A 20485-nucleotide genomic window follows, 5' to 3' on the forward strand; every position below is an offset into this window, starting at 1 on the left:
GTGTGTCTCTTATCAAGTGCTTTAGAGCGGACTCTCTTTTTTACAACGTGAAAAATGTTTTTGGGGCTGACATTTTCCGTTTTTGCTTTTTTCTTCTCTGTTAAAAGGCTCAGTGCCAGGAGGTTAGAAGAGAGTACTGTGCTCATTTATTTCCCAACTTGCTGTCACTTTGTTCCACAACACTAACGCTTCAACCACAGGCTTCCAGAGCCTTTACAGCACAGCGAGTACGCAGCTTGGTGTGGTACCTTAATGAGGTGAATTGTTTTTACTGTTGTTCAGGACAGGGACAGGATTTTATGTGAAGGTACACTAATGCTGAGCTTTTTATATGTGTGATGCTCTACAGTCGTCAAATACCACCAAGTGAGCCACCTTGTCTTTCCTTGGTTTCCCCTTCTTCCCTGCGTGCAGTGGGGAAAGAACACATGCTCTCATCTGGGCAGAGCAAGGCAGAGATGGTGTCACAGCAAATCCACCATGCTGGCAGCCTTCCTTTGCTGTGAAAGATGTGATCACAGATGATGGTGGGCAATTGGAAAATCCTGGCTCTTTTTTGTGCAGGAATGGGCAGGGGGCTGGGAAGAATTGTTCTGCTCCTTAGGAGTGCAGAGTGCAGTGCTCAAATGCAGCCAGGCAGTGCTGAGAACCACTTTGCCTTTCTGGGGGAGAATCTGTACCCTTGGAATAATGTGCTCTGGCTTTTCCCTAATTATTCACTGCTGTGAGAATAGAATAATTTAAAATGAGGTGAAATCTAAAATTTTCCAGGCATTAAAATGCCACCTTTGCTAGTACTTAGGCTGTGAATGACCTCAGGTTTACAGTAATCCCACAAGTATTAATGAACCAAACCAGAGCTCCCAAATGAGGAGTGCAGTCATTCCTGGCTAACACTTACTAACATCTTGTCATGGCACATTCTGTGAGAGTCCTTCTCCTTGGGGCAGGTTGGTGGGGAGGGAAAGGGTTAATTACTCCATTAATCCCTGTCAGCTCCATCCCCCGTGCTCTGCTGCAGCTTGTTTGGGGCTCTGCAGGCTGCTCTGTAGGGTGGAGGAGCAGTGGCAAACTGCAGAGTGCAGTGGGAACTGAGCTCTTGTGCTGACAGCAGTGTCACGTGCCAGGCTGCTGTCCTGGTACAGGCTTTCCATCACTGCCCTGGGGTGTCTCTGTTCTTGATGGAGCAGGGAGAAGACAGCTCAGACCTTTGCTAAGTCAATTTGTCTTTTGGAACTGCTGCTCTTCCTCCGTTGACAGCAGATGTCTGTGAGAGGTAAACTCTTCATTGAAATGACTCTTTTAGGTTCCTAAACTTAAATGGGCTCAAATAAGGTTTGTCTCTTCACCTGGTTCAAACACAGCATGTTAAATTTCCAATAACATCCAGATCCTTTCTCCTGAAGAATTGGTGCAACTTAGTGTACGCCTGACACACAGCCTTCTTCCCAAACTTTGCCTGTTCTCTGCCTTTTCTTTTTTTTCTTTTTCTCCCTCCTCCACCTTGGTTATGGAGTTAACAAATAAGTTCTTGGCCACCATGAGTCAGCAGAGCTTCAGCAGCTTTCCTAGGGTTTTAATAATTGCCAATATACTGGACTAATAAGAGGGAACAGCCACTCTTTACCAAGAGTTATTTTCATTTTTCTGAAAGGGGTGAGACATCAAGATATGAACAGAGAGAGCATCAAATCTCTGTTAATGGATTGCCAAATTGAATTTTCTTTACTGAGATCCTTTTTGAATTACACAAGCAGGAAAAGTGCCAGAGTTTTTTAAGATTACATTTCTGTATCTTTATACAGCAGAATGAGTTCTTCTCCAGTTGTGGAAGTAAAGCTCCTAGTATGAAACAAATCCCAGTATGAACATTTCTTACAAAATTTTAGGTCAATCTGCCACTCATGTAAACTATGACAAATAAAGAATTAAGTTAAAGAGACCTTTGCCTTGTATCAGCTATACCTTGTCTATCAGTGCACCCCCATGGGGTAGCCATTCAACTCATGGAACTGGGCAACGAGACCTTGAGGGCCCAAGTGATTGGATTCTGTTATGGGTGCAAAGAAAAACCTCTTAAGAAAAATTTTTTATTTATTTGTGCAGTCTTGAACACAAAGCTCAAGTCTGTGTTTTGGGGTTTCAGCCCTAAACATAAACTGAGACACCACAGAACCTGACTAAGTTTTGAGTTTTATGACTCCATGACCACTCTTAATTTTTTCCTGGGCTTTTTCTGAGGGGAAAATGGCATAGATCAGGAAATACAGTGGCAAATGTGTTACTAGATATGTCTTAATATCCAGATGAAAAGAGATGTGTTGGGCAGAGCCTGTGATGAGCACGTAGTTTTCTTTGTCTACATAACAGAGAAGTTCAAAGTTCTTTGGAAGTTATGCACTATGCTAAGGTAGTGTTAGTCCAAATTTTTCTCTTGGTGCTAAACTTTATCTGCTAATAAATCTAGCAGATTTATTTCACTGCTATCTGATTTTGCACTAATTTGATTCACTTTAATTTCATGTTAGGTTTTGGGTTTTCTTACGTGGTTAAGTTATAGTGTGTTTTCTTTTGCCATTCATTCTGGCTGAGTTCTCTGTACCTAGATGAAACTTCCCGATGGAAAGCTTAGTATGAACTGCAGCCAAAATTGTAAATTGTGAAAGAAAAGGTGGCATTCACTGTGAAAGCCTGTTCTTCTCCAGAGCTGGTTGGAATTGAAACTTTGCACAGAGAAAAGGGGAACCAGCAAATTGTGCATTTTTTACGATTATGAGAAGGCACCTGTAATAGCCAGGTACATCCGTTTGCTAAGTACATTTGAAAAGGGGGAGTGACAATTATCAGGTGTCAGTAGAACGGGAGTGAGGGGGTAGGGAAGTGATGTGAACTTCCCAGAGTGTAAGAAACCAGGTGGGATTCCATGCAAATCAATCAAAAGCCTTCCTCTCTTCTGGCACATGGTTCACCTTAGCCTTCCTCAGGATATTCTGTGCTTACTCTTTAAAATCCATTTAATGATGATGTTACAGAGAAGAAAAAGAAAAAAAAATGGAAAGGTTTCTGTTACTCCTGTGAGAAGGAGTAACAGAATGTACATTCAGGAATGCAGTCGGAGCTTTTCTAGACACAGGGCACAAACTTTGGAATTCAGACTAGAGCAGAATACAGCTTTTTTCTGCTCACAGCCAGAGCACTCGGGCCTGGGAGTGCCTTTATGTGTGAATCACACATCCCTTTGGGGAGCTGTAGTTAGCAAGTGCCGCGCTGTGCTCTGTTTGGGTTTATGAAGTGACACCGTGTGTCGTTCCCTTGGCTTTATTCCCCTATAAAGGAGCCAGGAGTCAGCTGGGTTAGCAGTTGTAGCTTGCTCTCAGTGGTACTGTGGTGTGCTATCCCTGTATCGTTAGGAGAGATAAGTCTAATAAAATGTGCCTGCAATTTTTGAGCCGGTGATTAAATGAACCTGCTGTTCCATGAGGATCAGATTAGAGCTGGGGGCGTGTAACTCCCAGGGTAAATATCAGAGCGTGGGAGGGCACAGGGAAACTCAGGATGCAGCGCTGGCTGAAGGCACACACAGCGAGAGGGGAGTGTGAGAAAGCCAGGCTCAGGGAACAAGCAGGCGAGGGAAATCGAGGCAACAGAACATTTTCTGAAGAAATAGGGAAAGAGGATTGAGACCAGAGAGGATCTTATCCCAGGAGTTGAACTACACTGCCCTAAAGGAGCGTGGTGGTCAGTGGTAGGTGAGGCAGATGGATAAATTGAAATGGATAAATTGAAATGCTCTCTTGCCCTTCTCCTAGGGTGTATTATTTTGCAAGGTCTCCCCCACCTCTGTGAGGGTGAAAGGATCCCATGTTCCACTCACCAGGAAGCTGAGGAGTGTAGAGCCGTGCTGCACTCTGGGGGTCAGTGTGCTCTGTAATGTGGGATGGCTCAGAGGACACCAGGACACATCTGTCACCGTGTGTGTCCCCAGCAGGTCCCTCAGGGCCTTGGCACAGGGCCACTCGGGCTATTGCTCCCCTCACGCACACTTACACACTGTCAGAGAAGGAAGCTTTTCCAGCTGGACACTTGTGCTTAAGCCTTTCCATTGTGGCCAGGTCACAGGGGCCTCTGGCTGCCCTGGGGGAGGCGAGGCTGCACACAAACCTTTGTTCACAGCACCCAGGCCCGGATGTTTTGTGACCTGTCAAAAGTCCTTTAGCCTTAATGAGCTAAACACATAACTGTGCCCAGGCTGGCTTTTTGTCCTGCGATTTTGAAGCTGTTTTGAGGGTGAAAGGAGTGAGGGATTTGTCTTTACAAACTGTGGGTCTGCTGGTAGGTAAAACTAGCAGTGAGAGAGAAAAGAAACAATGGGAAGGATTCCACTGATTGATGAATGGAATGGGAGAGACTTGTCTTCACAGACAAACTGTAGGTCTGCTGATAAATAAAACTGGGTACTGAGAGATGAAAGAAACAATGGGAAGAACCATAAATTCCATAGGAATTCCACGGATTGACACAAAGAAAACAAAAGGGGGAGGGTTATATATCAGATGGGGGTCTCAGGTATGAGACATTTCAGGAGGTCTGTACCTCTGAAGTACCTCAGGCAATGGGGAAGAGAGATGGACATGGGGCCAGGAAATGAGGATAAAAAGGAGGCTGCGTCCTCCAAAATTTTGAGAGACACCAGGGAAAATGCCCCATGGCCTCTCTCTGTATTTAAATAAAGTTAAAGGACTCCTCTGTCTCTTTTTTGGACATAAACCTCTGCTGTTTGTGGATTAATTTTCCTGTCAAGGGCAAGCAGCCTGTGCTTCAGTCTCATCCTCCAGGGACAGCACATGAGACGCAAAGCTATTGTTTTACTTACTCTCTGCAATTCATATGACCATTTCTGTTTCACTGGATTTAGTGTTGTTCCATTCAGGCTTATCCTCCAGTATCTTCCTGAAAAGTTAGTATGAGTAGAAGCAGCAGAAGGTGCTTGAGGATGAATGATCATGGAAATAAAAATTAATTACATCTTCCACACAGTGCTTCAACCTGCAGAGCATGAATGATCCCCACCATCAGTGCCCTGGAGATGTGTAGGGGTGATATGCAAGGCCCATGTTGGTAGCCTCTGCTTGTGATTGTGCCTGCAGTCTGTGTGAAGGTGCCAGAGAGATCAGGTTACAATAAACTCAGGCTTGTTGTGAATGCTTCCCACTCTTCCATGGGCTGGGATGCCATTGCTGGAAGAACGCCTCCTGTGTGATTGTCCAGCCAGCGCTGCCGGGGTTTGGGTGGCCTGGCTGCTGGGAGATCCTGAGCTATCACCATGAACTGTACTTGTCTGGGAAGAACGATCTGTCTGGCTTCGTTTAAAAGACAAATATCTGTCAAGGAAGGTGGAAACCTTCCTGGACTGGAAAGATGACTCCTCCCTTTGAAAATTATGGTGCTTCGAGGCAAAAGTATGGGAAAAAGGTGTGTGTGTATGTGTGTGTGTGTATATGCACACATATATGTTACAAGACAGAACAACGGCAACAATAAAAACTATAAAAAAACAACCCCAAAGAAACCCGCTATCAGCCTTTTCCCATCTGCTGAGCACTTTTGGCTTTGGCCCGGCCGGCAGGGGGCGCTGTTGGCGCCGTGTGAGGGAGCGGCGCCTCATGGCCTCAGGGGTGCTGCCCCTCATGGCCTCGGGGGCGGCCCCTCATGGCCTCGGGTGCTGCCCCTCATGGTCTCGGGTGCTGCCCCTCATGGCCTTGGGTGCTGCCCCTCATGGCCTCGGGTGCTGCCCCTCATGGTCTCTGCAGTGCCGCCCTCATGGCCTTGGGAGCAGCACCTCATGGCCTCGGCGGTGCTGCCCCTCATGGCCTCGGGTGCTGCCCCTCATGGCCTCGGGTGCTGCCCCTCATGGCCTCAGGTGCTGCCCCTCATGGCCTCGGGGGCGGCCCCTCATGGCCTCAGCGGTGCCGCCCTCATGGTTTCGGGGGCTGCCCCTCATGGCCTCAGTGGTGCTGCCCCTCATGGTCTCTGCAGTGCCGCCCTCATGGCCTCGGGAGCAGCGCCTCATGGCCTTGGTGGTGCTGCCCCTCATGGCCTCGGCGGTGCTGCCCCTCATGGCTTCGGGGGCTGCCCCTCATGGCATCGGGGGTGCTGCCCTCATGGCCTCGGGGACAGCCCCTCGAGCCCCGAGCTTGCGGGGGGACGGCAGCGCCGGGGGAGGGAGCAGGCACGGCCTTCGTTTTCCCCATGCACTCATGTGTGCGCTGTGAGTATCCTGGTGATGGCAGTGCCGGGGTTCCGGCCAGCACCTGGGAGCTGCTCTCTCCGGAGCCAGGGAGGAGCTGGGGGCCCGGTTTCCCCCGAATACCTGCGGAGATGGTGAGGGTCTCCCGGTGCTGGCTGGTGCCGAGAAGCCCCAGTCAGACGGGCAACAAGGAGAGCTCTGCAGCAGCATCGAGACCCTCAGCAGGACAAGTCCAGCACCAGAAACCAACCGAACTGCTCTGCTCCCGCACAGCCACCGTGTCCCCCTCAGCTAAGAGAGTGCCCACTGCCCCTTTCCCCCTCCCTGGAAGATTTCGGTGGAATGCTAGAGCCATTGGCCAGTTCTTTTGTATGGCAGTTGCCGACTGTTCATCCCCTGGGCGGCAGCTTCCTCTCCTCACAGCGTGAGGTAACATTTTTTCAGGTAACAGATGGGACGGGATTCGTCTGTTGAAGAACCCAAAGCCACGAGAGTCTCCTGTGGGATCTGACTTGTACTTTGCTAGAACAGTTCTGCACGTGCCTGTGAGGGATGGCAAAGGGAATGAACTTCCCGGGCAGCCAGATTTACATGCACGTCTCTTGGAAGAGTTTTGTTCAAGGAGAAGTCTTCAAGGGCTGGGACATCAGTGTAGAGGCGTTGCACAACTGAATTCAAGCAGGACTGCAGCGTGGTCCCAGGGAAACCCAATAATGCTGCCAGTGTCCGGTTCTGGCCAAGGGAAAGGAGTGGGCTCTGAGCATGTGCTGTCGTGTTGGTAAGAACAGGAACAGTAACGTGTGAGTAAAGACAAGCTGGTGGTAGTGCCAGCCGTGTGGCCATTTGCACAGTTTTGATGTTCACCAAACTTTAGACCTTTCCAGTGTTCCATGTGTATGTGTAGTTAAATCCCTCCGGGCTGGCCTTGCCTCCTCAGCTGTTCCCTCTGCCCTCATGCCTTTGCCTGCAGCTGCTCCTTTTACACTCCTACCCTTTGCCCACATCTCTGAGATTAGTATTTGTCATTTGCACAGCATGGAGCACACATAGGTGATGCATGTTCACACGTTTCTTAGGAGTTTCAGACCTGTACCCTGCCATGCATTTAGCTCTGTGGGGCCCCTGATGAAGCTGCCTTCATGTCTCACGATGTGCTGAGGCTGTAGAATTAATTATTCTGTCAGGTCAGCCCTGTTTGCTGCAGTGGCTCCTTGACTGCTGGAGGAAGGCAGCTGGTGAGAACTTTCATTAAAGGAAACCCATGACATCCACATAATATCAGGAACCATTATAACTTGTCTAAACCTGAGCTTTTATTCTAATTTTTTGGCATCTCAGAATCTTCACGTATGAGAGAGGAATAGTGGCATGTAATTATTCTATAATTTTATCAGCATAATAGATGATTTGCTTGACTTTTTGTCTGACGCTAGTTATATTCAAACATACACCCTTGCCATCAGTTAAGCTGTCTGTTCCTTTTTGGAATTCCAGCACAGGTTATTCTGTATCTATTTTGTTATGGGTATCATTTATTTTGATGCCTTTTTTTGAGCTTGAGTGCCCAAATAGCAGAATTCCATGTGAGGAGAGTGTAGTTGTCAAATACAGAAATACAGACTTCTATTTAAAATGCAGAATTATCTTTTATTTGTGGTTAATAAGTGTGCCAATATCTGTTTACTTACAGAACCTTTCTAATATTACAAGAGTACCGTTTTGAAAATGACTGCAATATTTGTTGAATATTACTTTTAATTTTCCATATAAAAACTGCAACTGAGATATTTTTAGCTTCTTGAAACAAAAGGTATATGTAATATTTCTTAGGATCAGACCTGAATTAGTAGAAGATGTTTGTTGGTGTACTTCCCAGTCTTACTGCTCTTCAGCATAAACAGGCATGCAGGGGGCAGGAGGGCAGAGCAGAATGATTTCATTTGACATGCTGAAATATTCTAAAATATTTTCCAGTCTCTCCTTTCAGTTGCTTATGCATGAAAAACTCCACAGAGAAAAAAGCATTCCAGCTTTGCTCTGTTAAGGCTGCTGCTTGGGCTTCACTGCTGTGTTCTGAGGCTGTGATTTCCAGGCTGAGACAGAGTGATGTGTTATTAGACAGCATTAGCGACGTTTTGAAGAGAAAACTAAAAATGACAGTTGAGCAGATTTGCAACAGAAAGGAGAAAACATGAACAAAGTTAAGAAGCATATAATTGTGCTCATTGCCACCGTGACTGGCATAGAAATGATTTATTCCAAGTGGCTGCAGTTGCATGCTTAGTCACTTCCTTCCCTGGCTTCAGCCTGATACTGTGTTCTGTCATTTTCTTGCAAAAAGAAGTTTGTTCTTTTTTGCATCAAAAGTTTCAGATTTTTTAGCTTTTAGTGATTCAGTCAAGTCTTTTTCAATTAAGCGAGCTGTGGCAGCTTGTAGATACTGCAGGTTTGGTAGCCTGGCGTTCCTGAGCAGGCTCAGAATGTTAATTATGCTGACAGTCTCAGTTAACCAGCCTGTAATCAGCTGCTGCTTAGGCACGGGTCACTCATCCATGCCAGTAACGGTGGACTAGAACTTCATGATTTAAAAGAAAATAAAATACATGCAGGTATGATTTAACTGTTCCAGTCTGTATTTGCCATCCTTCTTTGTCTTTTCCTATTGGGGTGTCTGACAGACAGAGCTCTGAAGAAACAACATGTGATTTAAATGACCTATTAGCTCCTCTTCTCATGTCTACCCAAGATAATTGTCTCAAATTAAATGTGATTAATAGCAGAAAAAAAATAGAAAAACCCCATACAACCGAACCCCAGCCTGTTTGGTTGATTTAAAAAAAGTGCAACAGACTTCCATGTAATTAATTAATTAAAAAAATAATTCTGGGTTCCTGCATATTTATTTTGGGTTCTGTGACAATGCACTCTACTGTTTATTAAAACTAAGTGTCTTTCAGCCAGTGGCTAGGACAGCAAACAAATGACAATGCAACTCAAAATGACTCAATCTATGTGTAAAACAGTAAATACCTGCAAGCTGCTAACTGCTGATGGACACAGTGCTGAAGGGTAGAGGAGAGGAAGCTGACATGGAAAGAAGAGTTGGAGTTTTCACTCTTAACTTCTCTTTCTTGCAAGAATATTAGGATAGGCATGTTGTATTTTTGTGTTTTGTAAATCCTTCTAGCCAGCATTCTTTATCTCCTAAGTAGGTAAGAGGCTTAGAGGCACCTTTTCCTCCTGCAGCTTAGTTGCACACAGCAGTGGTTAGAAAGCAAGAAATGCTGCAGTTGGTAACCAGCTACAGACTGTGGCCTGCCCATGTGGGGGGACAGGAGAGCTGAGCCTGAGCTGAGCTGCATTTTGTGTCCCTGGATGGTGACAGAGCTGAGAGGAAACAGAAACACTCACAAACATGGAATGGGACTCCATTTGAAAACAGCTTTCACTCCAGGCAGACGGAAAGCAGGGGAACATCCATCCATCCATCCATCCATCCATCATCCATCCATCCATCCATCCATCCATCATCCATCCATCCATCCATCCATCCATCCATCCATCCATCATCCACCCATCATCCATCCATCCATCCATCCATCCATCCATCATCCATCCATCATCCATCCATCCATCATCCATCCATCATCCATCCATCCATCCATCCATCCATCCATCCATCCATCCATCCATCATCCATCCATCATCCATCCATCCATCATCCATCCATCATCCATCCATCCATCCATCCATCCATCCATCCATCCATCCATCATCCACCCATCATCCATCCATCCATCCATCCATCCATCCATCCATCCCTCCATCCATCATCCATCCATCATCCATCCATCCATCCATCCATCCATCATCCATCCATCCATCATCCATCCATCCATCCATCCATCCATCCATCATCCATCCATCCATCCATCCATCATCTATCCATCCATCCATCCATCCCTCCATCCCATCCATCCATCATCCCTCATCCATCATCATCCATCCATCCATCATCCATCCATCCATCATCCATCCATCATCCATCCATCCATCCATCCATCATCCATCCATCATCCATCCATCATCCATCCATCCATCCATCCATCCATCATCCATCCATCCATCCATCCATTCATCATCCATCCATCCATCCATCCATCCATCCATCCATCTCATCCATCATCCATCTCATGATCCATCCATCATCCATCCATCCATCCATCCATCCATCCATCATCCATCCATCCATCCATCCATCCATCATCATCCATCCATCCATCCATCCATCATCCATCCATCCATCCATCATCCATCCATCATGATCCATCATCCATCATCCATCCATCCATCCATCCATCCATCCATCCATCCATCATCCATCCATCATCCATCCATCATCATCGATCCATCATCCATCATCCATCCATCCATCCATCCATCCGTCGTCCATCCATCCATCCATCCATCCATCCATCCATCTCATCATCATCCATCATCCATCCATCCATCCATCCATCCATCCATCCATCCATCCATCTCATCCATCATCCATCCATCCATCCATCCATCCATCATCCATCATCCATCCATCCATCCATCCATCCATCATCCATCCATCCATCATCCATCCATCCATCCATCCATCCATCCATCCATCCATCATCCATCCATCCATCCATCCATCCATCCATCCATCCATCCATCCATCATCCATCATCCATCCATCCATCCATCCATCCATCCATCATCCATCCATCCATCATCCATCCATCCATCCATCCATCATCCATCATCCATCCATCCATCCATCCATCCATCCATCCATCATCCATCCATCCATCCATCATCCATCCATCCATCCATCCATCATCCATCCATCCATCCATCCATCCATCCATCCATCCATCATCCATCCATCCATCCATCATCCATCCATCATCCATCCATCATCCATCCATCCATCCATCCATCCATCCATCCATCCATCCATCCATCTGTCCATCCATCCATCCATCCATCCACGTGCTCTAACAGGAAACCTCTTCTGTCACAGGAAGATCTTCTCTGTGTGTCATAGGGAAATGGAGTGGCTGCTTGCTTTGTCCTCCAGCATAAGTTTGTCATCATTTATTTGTGATTTAGACAGATGGACCAGGTGGAAATGCACAGCAGGAATAGACTCGTGCCAATATAATTAACACAACAAAAATGCTTCCTTTGGCCATTTCTGCTGCTCTGGGTTGAGCAGTTTCCTATGTAAGCAGTTCCCTATGTTTCCTTCCTTCTTTGTAAGTCTGTAAACTTCTAGGAAATGAATGTGCTTTATTCTATTAATGCAGGACTAAAAAGGACCCAAATCTTAAAACAACTGTGTGCAAATCTAATATACAGAGCAGTTCTAAATAGAGTGGTGCTGCAATGTTATTTAGTTTGAAATTCATAAGAAAACTAGGAAAGAAGAACTTTTAAGGGAAAGCCAGATGTACCTTTGTTTTTTTCTTTGCATCACCAGTGTGTCCCATTTCAGTTGTACAGTTCAGTTCTTACTATGATAATTGAAGCCCACAGTACAGTTCCTGAGGGACTTCTAAGGTGATGTGCCCTGGTGCTGTTCAAGTGCATAAAGAGGTCACAGGGATATTTAGTAAAAGCTAAAAGACATAAAAGTCTCTTGTTTCACTGTAAAAGCCATAAAGTAACTAATGGGTTGTAGGAAAAGAAAAAAGCAAGGTGCTGTATGGCCACGTTACTGAACAAGAGCTGTCTCCTATGGAGATCTTTGCAGTTTCCTTTAAAACACCCAGGACTTGCTGCTCTGAGACAGAAAGCTGGAAGAGATCCAGTGCTCTTATCTGACACAGCAATTTCAGTGTTCCTCTCAGTGTGATTTAAAGTCAAGTAGAAGTATGCTTGGAATTGAGATATTTGTAAACGGATAAAAGTCTTGGAGTTGTATCAGAACACGCTACCTCACAGCATTTCCAAAAAGAAATGTCCTTGAGTGCATTTGCTCCTTATATAAATACCATGGTGTTTGGAATTCTGTGTCAGATACTTGCTGATCAAAAGACGAATATTTTAAAGAAGACATTAATTCTTATGTTCATGTAAAGACCAGGATTTAATATTTCACCCTTTCATAAACACAGAAACGTGGGAGAAAACAATGAGTGCCAGCCTCTGTAACAGCTGAGCTGCAGACTTCTTATTTTTGATAAAACAAAGTTTTACCCAAATCCAGCTTTAGAAAAGGTTTCCAATAACTGCTACTACTGGGGTTATTCACAAAGTCCAGATCTGCTTGTGGTAGTTTTTGTACCATTAGTGAGAACTGTAGCAGCCTCCTTCTGTCATTGCCCATTCCTAATGTGGTGGGAATTGCTCTAGTACTGAGAAACTTCAAACTTGGATCTTCTGCTTAAAAAAGCTTGTTGTAAATTGCATCAGGGACGCTGAGAACGAGAAAATTCCTTCTCTTTGTAGGATTTTTTCTATCAAATGACTTAACTGCTGACAGAATTAGTTATCATGTGAGTGTGGTTCAGTTGCAGAATTTCACAATGGGAGAGGATTCTCCATTGGTGTATTTATCTCTGTTTTTGAATATTAAATCTCAGCTCATATAATGAACTAATACAATATGTTACATGCAAAAATCAAGGGCTGGAGAGTTGCTGATCAAGGGCTGATCTTCTTAAGTATGTCAAAATTATCCTCTTAAATGTTCAGCAGCTAATTTGATAGGTATGCCAGTTGCTGTTCTTTTTCTCAGCTAGTGGAAGTACTTTACAACTATGGTTTTGTTTTGTTTTCAAATGCTTTTCTAGGACATTTGTATTCTTTGCTTAGGTTGCCACTTACCTGGTATATTTTACTTTAGGCCACTTGCAGCAAAAATGTATGAAATGCCTGACGTCCCACTGTGCCTAGAATGTATTTGACAGAGTAAATGTTTTCAGTGCTTTACAAGTTTGCAGCCTGTGCCATGCTTTGCTGCTGTTTGTCTTTTGCTTTCTGCACAATTTGCTTGGCGCCACGCGCTGCTGCCTTGTCAGGGCTGGCTCCCAGTGTCGTGTGTGTTCCTGCTGCCTTATTTCACTTGCCACAGTTTCATGCAAAGGCAGCCAGCAGCAGCAGCAAAGGAATCTGCTCTGTTTCACTTCCCATTCTTTCCATTGTTATTGTTCAGGAAAGGCAGAAACCACATAGGAAAGCATTTATGAATGCATCAGAGTGTTTCTCATGCTCTCAAACACAAACAAATTAAAAAAACTGTGGAGGGCTTTACACATCATTGTATGGAGAGATGCACTATTTCCCCACTTTCCAGGAGTGCTGATAACAGGAATAGCAGGGCTGGATAGGGATGTGTGTGGCAGAGCAGCAGTGTCCTCCTGCACCTACAGCTGTGTCTGTCACAGGACGTTAGCAGGAACATACTGACCAAGTTTCATGGTTTAACAGAACACTTACTGGGCGTCTGTTTCACTGATTTGTGTTCCTTATGGAATTAATTGCTGTCTCTGCTTGTCTCTAATTTGTATTTTACGTGATTATTGCAGAGGTCAGAGGTAAATCTTCCATGTAGTCACTGTTTGGGTAGGCTTACTGCTGATATTCAGGGTGATTATTCTATCTTATTTTATACTGATTCCATTAATGCATTTTGAATTTGAGCATAATGATTCCCTAAGAGCTTGTGAGTATGCATTAGACATGCTTGTGTGTGCTGTAGGTAGTGTCTTTAGAAGGCTGATAAAATCTGAAATGCAAATGCTCTCTTTTCTTGGAGTCTAAGACTATAGGAGTTGTTGTTGGCTTTGAAACAAAATGAATAAATGGGAACTCACTATAAAGTGCTGCTGCCTCTCCTGAGTTTTGCTATTACCTTTATTTAATGGAATAGGTTTTGACATCCATCAGGCTTCTCATTCTCTTGACTTCCCCACGAAAGGGGATTATTTTATGTGACGAAAAAGCAGTATGAGTCTTGTGTTAAATGCAGTCTGCCTGCTGAAGTCAGGAGCCATGAAAGCAGCATACAGCTGAAATGTTCTTGGCTCTGGTAGCACAAGGGCTGTAAACTGTTTAGTCTGAACATACTGGCATGAAAGATGTTCTTCTCTTGTAGGTAGCTGTCCCTCACACTGTGGAATGTCTCGGTGTAGGGTTAGGGAGACAGGCTCTAACACTGTGTCTCCAATTTGCATCTCAGTTAGCTTGGAACAGCAGCAGGTAGTTTATGTGACATTCCAAAGGGGAGCTTTTGTGTGCTGTTATTCTGGATTAGCACTCCCTGGGGAAAGAGGCTGAGATGCCAGATTATCACCACCTGGTGAAAAGCCCCCCTCAGCAGCAAAACCTCTCATGTGTGAGGTTCATTTGTGCCACACAGATGAGAATCCAGGAGAGCAGTTTGACCTTTCTCAGCCCCCACAGCTGAAGGTCAGTGTGAGTTGTGCATTTTCACCCACACTGCACCACTGGGTGAGGAGTTCCTGTGTGGGTATCCCTGTACCAGTACCAGCCCTCAGGTTCCTCACAGCCTCATGTCAGTGACATTCTGGGATTGGAGGTGTTTTCTTTCTCCCTGCTATGTCTGCTAATCTGTATATAAATCCAGGTTGAATCACTTTGTAATGCACAAAGAAGTAATTAAACATCCACATGATCTTTTATACAGAGTTCTACCATAGCAGACAAGAGACATGCTTTGATATTTGGGAGGTTGTTGCAAAATGTGATTGCTCTGGGATTCCAAGGGAAGTGCAATAGTCCTTTTATCCAGGTCCTTGACATTCCCATTTAGTTATACTGAAACAGTAATGGATGCTTCTGACACAGGTCCATGGGCACAGCTGGGACCTACCCAGGGGCACTGCCCAAGGCCCTTTGCATCATTTCCCAGCAGTTGTGGCTGTGGGACACCCGTGGGACACCTGTGGGACACCCGTGGGACACCCGTGGGACATCCGTGGGACACCCGTGGGACACCCGTGGGACACCTGTGGGACACCCGTGGGACATCCGTGGGACACCTGTGGGACACCCGTGGGACACCCGTGGGACACCCGTGGGACACCCGTGGGACATCCATGGGACACCCGTGGGACACCTGTGGGACACCTGTGGGACATCCGTGGGACACCCATGGGACACCCGTGGGACACCTGTGGGACATCTGTGGGACATCTGTGGGACACGTGGAACCCTGGGATGCCTTGGACACCTGGACCATGTTGGGACATCTGTGGGACACCCGTGGGCATCCGTGGGACACTGTGGGACATCCATGGGAACCCGTGGACACCGTGGACAACTGTGGGACACCCGTGGGACACTGTGGACATCGTGGGACACCCGTGGACACCCGTGGGACACCTATTGGGACACCTTGGGACATCCATGGATGCCTGGTGGACTCTGTGGGACACCGTGGGACACCCGTGGAGCACATGTGGGACACCTGTGGTACACCCATGTGGACACCTGTGGGACACCGTAGGGATGCCTGTGGGACATCTGTGGGACACCGTGGGAAAATCCGTGGGACACCCGTGGCATCTGGTGACATCTGTGGAGCACCAGTGGGACATCCGTGGGAACCTCGGGAGCACAGTGAGACACCCGTGGGAACCCGTGGGACCAGTGGGACACTCGGGACGATCTGGGACACCTGTGGGAACCTGTAGGCACACCGTGGGCCCACCTGTGGGACATCTGTGGGACATCTGTGGGACACCCGTGGGACACCCGTGGGATGCCTTGGGACACCCGCTGGGACATCTGTGGGACATTTGTGACACCGTGGGACACCGTGGGACACCTGTGGACATCCATGGGCCACACCCTGGGACACCGTGGGACACCTGTGGACACACCTGGGACACCTGTGGGGACATCTGTGACAGACACCCGTGGAGACCCCGTGGGACACCTATGTGGACACCTGTGGGACATCCATGGGATGCCTGTGGGACATCTGTGGGAACCGTGGACACCCGTGGGACACCTGGGACACCGTGGGACACCCGTGGGACACCTGTGGACATCCGTGGGATGCCTGTGGGACATCTGTGGGACACCGGTGGGATATCCGTGGGACACCCGTGGGACAATCTGTGGGACATCTGTGTTGACATCTGTGGGACACCAGTGGACATCCGTGGGACACCGTGGGACACCAGTGGGACCCCTGGGACATCCGTGGGACCCTGTGGCACCCACGTGGGACATCTGTGGGACACCTGTGGGACACCCGTGGGACACCTGTGGGACACCCGTGGGACATCCGTGGGACGCCTGTGGGACACCTGTGGGACATCTGTGGGACACCCGTGGGACACCTGTGGGACACCTGTGGGACACCCGTGGGACACCAGTGGGACACCCGTGGGACACCTGTGGGACATCCGTGGGACACCCGTGGGACACCTGTGGGACAAAAAAAAAGTTAACAGCTTTGATTTAAGGCACTGAATGGTTAACCTTCTTCTCTTATTTCTTCAGTGCCAGATAAAACTCCCACCACTTCAGTGTTGCCATGCAATAAATGTGTTTTGTTGGGTTTTTTCCCTCCTTTGACTTGATGATTCATTGAGATCAAACATTTGTTAAACTGCACATTGAAAATTTCTGTTTTATTATTTTTCTGTGCTTGATATTTTGAGGGCTGCCTGAAAAAATTGACTTTTTTTTTTTTTCCACCAGGCTAATCCTAACTCGTATTTTCTACAATTATTTTATTGAAAGAAATGTAAGTTTCAAAAATGTTGTGTTTTTGTTTGGGGGGGTGGTTTTTTTTGGTTTTTTGTTTTTTTGGTAGGCAACAAGCAAAGGAATGTATTTGCTATTGAGCTTGCATGAACACTCAGGACATCTACCATGCAATGCTCCTCTCCTCAGGTTATTTTTTTCTGTCTTGGGTAGAGTTTTTTTAAAGCTGTTGTTTCATTCTGCTCCTGTTCCATGCCTGCACCCAGACATCTTCACCCTAAGAGCCCTAAGCAGCTTAGCTGGGGTGAGGAACAGGCACAGAGCAGGGAAAGAACAGCTACCAGTGAGAAGAATCAAAGGATGGGGGCTGCCATAAGGGAGTTCTGGATTGTAGGCATTGTGGAATTGGGTTAGAGGAACATCAATCCAGAAAGTACAAAGGCAAAAGCATGGGAGAAAGGAAAGAGAAAGAAGACTGCTGCATCTAGGAGAGTGGATTTGGAAGAAAGCAGAAGCAGGACCTCTGATAGTAAAAACAGAAATCCGTTTCTTTAGCACCAGGAAGTCATGATTTTTAAAAAATGTTAAAATTTTCTTAATTGTAATCAGCTTTAATGAAAATGTCTGGTTCTTGTAAATGAGAAACTGAGGCAATTTAGGGCAGAAGATTAGGAGGGAGCTCTGTCAGGCAGGGTTTGCAATATAAGGGGAAAATTCTTGCATGGATTAGAATTGTAGTAACTTTGGAATAGACACCTCCAGGAATGGATGAGAGCTGTGGAGAAGGTTGTGGTATTGAGTTGAAGCAAAGAGTTTGTACAAAACAAGTGGGTTTGGGACAAGGGACAGATCTCAGAAAATATTGTCCGGTCAGCTTACCCTGAGGCCCTGTTTTCAGGTAATGATACAAACAAAAGGCTGATTGCACACTGCAGAAAGGCTCAAGGCCATTCTCATTCTCTCTTTGTTTTACATATGCCCACAGCACCTCTGATATTTCAATAGAAGGACTCCCCACTTATTAGACCAGTGCCAGGATCCAGGATCTAGCATGTTTCTTCAGGACCAAAGTGGGTTCCAGCAAAGAATGTGAAACCATATCAAACACAAACCCACACTGACAGCTCTGAGAGCAAAACAGCACACAGATGTGAACAGCTGAAAAGTAGCACCTCTTACTGCACATACAGGAACTGGGAGCACAGAGCTCAATCTGGTGTCATGTTTATGTCTTTTCCTTTTGTTTGCCTTCAGCAATACACCTTTAGCCATTCATCAACCAAAAACCAATGTCTGAGTAACCTTGCCCAGTGCATCAGACTTAAATACCATGTGCTTAACTCATTCAAACCCTGAAAAACCATTTCCAACTTGTTCAGTCAGTTTGCCAGTACATATTAGCCCATACCAAAACCCATTCCTCCTCATCTTTCCTGATTCATTGTAAATCCCTCTGGTAGGCAGTGTGTTTAGACCAAATTCCTTCCAGAAGCATCCTTTAAACCCCGAGAATTAAAGAGCCTTAGTTCTGTGAAAAGAGATTTTTGCATCAAATGCAGTGGTTTTGGGATTGAACAAAACAAAAGCAAAACTTCAAATATTGCTCCCTATCACTCTGTGTATAAAAATACAGATTCCTAATGCAATTATAGCTCAGTTCTGTTCTCAACACTGAATCTACTCCTTTACAATTGCCACAGGAAATGGTTTTCATTTACAGAGATGGAGCTTAACCAGCCATTCCATCAAACACCATAATAGTCCAGGTAGCATTAGAAGGCTTACTTTACTGTCTCCCAGTATAAACAGGATTAAAGACCATAGACACAGGGGAAAAATGTCTGTCCATCAATATAAATCAGACTATAAAGTTAATTTTAAACCTTAGAACTTTTAGAAAAAGATTTTCAACATCTGTATTTTTGCCCCAGCTTATCTCAACAGTAACCCTAAAACAATTAAATCAGTTAAAGTACTAGTTAAATAAACAAACCAATGCTACTTCTCTTACATTAGTTTGTGAACCAGTGTCAAAAATATGAAACACAACTCTACAAAACAAAACAACAATAGATTGTCTTTTACTAATACATAGACATAAGTGTAAAAATTTTAATAAAATGTGTTACATAAACCTATCTAATAATTCAGAAACTCTTCATAAAAACATACAACAATTTAAAAAAGTGTAACTAAAATCAAAGTTAATAATAACACAGTTAAAAATATACTCGATAAATTAAACCTTACCCTGTATTAAAAAGAGATTTTAAAGATAAGCATGTATATATTAATTATCATCATAATTATACTTAAAACAATACCTTACCTACTGCAGTACATACAAAAAATAATTAACAAAACCATCAAAAGAGTATTCTTAATGCAAAATGAAGGGGGAGATGTTGGAATATGAAATGGAAGGAGCTCTCAGAACTTTGGTCTTGTAAGCCAAAGTTTAGAATTAAACACAGGATTTGATTTGAGACCTTGGAAAAATCTTCCAAACTTAGGTGCTAGATGCAAGAATGCAGATTTATAGTTTGAAACAGAAACACCTTAAGTAAAGGAATGTTTAGAGTTTTAGAGTTTAAGATACAGAAAAAAAAAGTATTTAGGTAAACAAGGAGTTTAGAATGCAGTACTCTAAGTTTATGTGTCATAACATGATTAACTAAGAAAGCTTACACTGTAGCATGAGTCCATAAGCTGAAATATTTAAAGATTAGGTCAAAACCATAAATATCCTTGTTAACAGTGTTTTATTAGTCAATAAATCCTTTAAAGTCTTGTAAGTAAGATTCTTGTGACCTTCTGAACCATGCAGTGAAGATGTGAGCTGAACTCACCCTTCCTACCTATGTGTAATATAAAAAAATAAAGCACATCATCAAAAGCAACTGAGAGCTCCGATGTGTAACTCACTCAAAGCTCCTTCCACAATCCCCAGTGGGTGGCACAAAAGTCTCAGTGCTGTCCTGGGGACACAGTGACCCTGGGCACTGTGACAGGTGAGGGCAGAGTGCCTGGCAAGCTGCTGGGAAGGGACCTGGCATTCCTCCTTTGCGCCTCCCCACCTCCTGGCAGTAAAGCATTTATTGCTGATGGGGACAAATAGGCACAACCGTGCTCACCTGGCTTATTGTAGGTTAAAAGTGCCCTGAGGGAAGTTCTCACTTCCCAGGGAGTTGGTGTGTGGGAGTCCTTGGATGGATTTAACTCAGGAAATGTTCTCCCATCCTTGCTACAATGAACTGGCAATGGCTGATGTTGCACTCCTGTGCAGCCCAAATCCAGCTGTGTTCTGCTGCCAGATGTTTAACCAAGTCTAAATCTTTGATAATTTAATATTCTGGCCGTAATTTCCTCTGAATACTACTGCTGGTATGATTGTTGAATAAAAATGGAGGTGGATGTGTTTGGTATTCTCAGATACTCTCTGGTTGTTGATTAGGGCTTTTATATAACACAGACTAGAGAATAGGTTCTGGTGCCCTTTCCCTGTTGGGAGGTCATGTA

At 45.3% G+C, this 20485-nt stretch overlaps 1 protein-coding gene across 2 annotated transcripts in view; it reads left to right on the top strand.

Annotated features, from left to right (window-relative positions):
- Positions 1 to 20485, top strand: part of CTNNA3 (catenin alpha 3) — a 421206-nt gene that overhangs the window by 189993 nt on the left and 210728 nt on the right. The gene's annotated exons all lie outside the window — the stretch shown is intronic.

This window comes from Zonotrichia leucophrys, chromosome 6, assembly GCF_028769735.1.
Source record: "Zonotrichia leucophrys gambelii isolate GWCS_2022_RI chromosome 6, RI_Zleu_2.0, whole genome shotgun sequence".
Lineage (NCBI taxonomy): Eukaryota > Metazoa > Chordata > Aves > Passeriformes > Passerellidae > Zonotrichia > Zonotrichia leucophrys.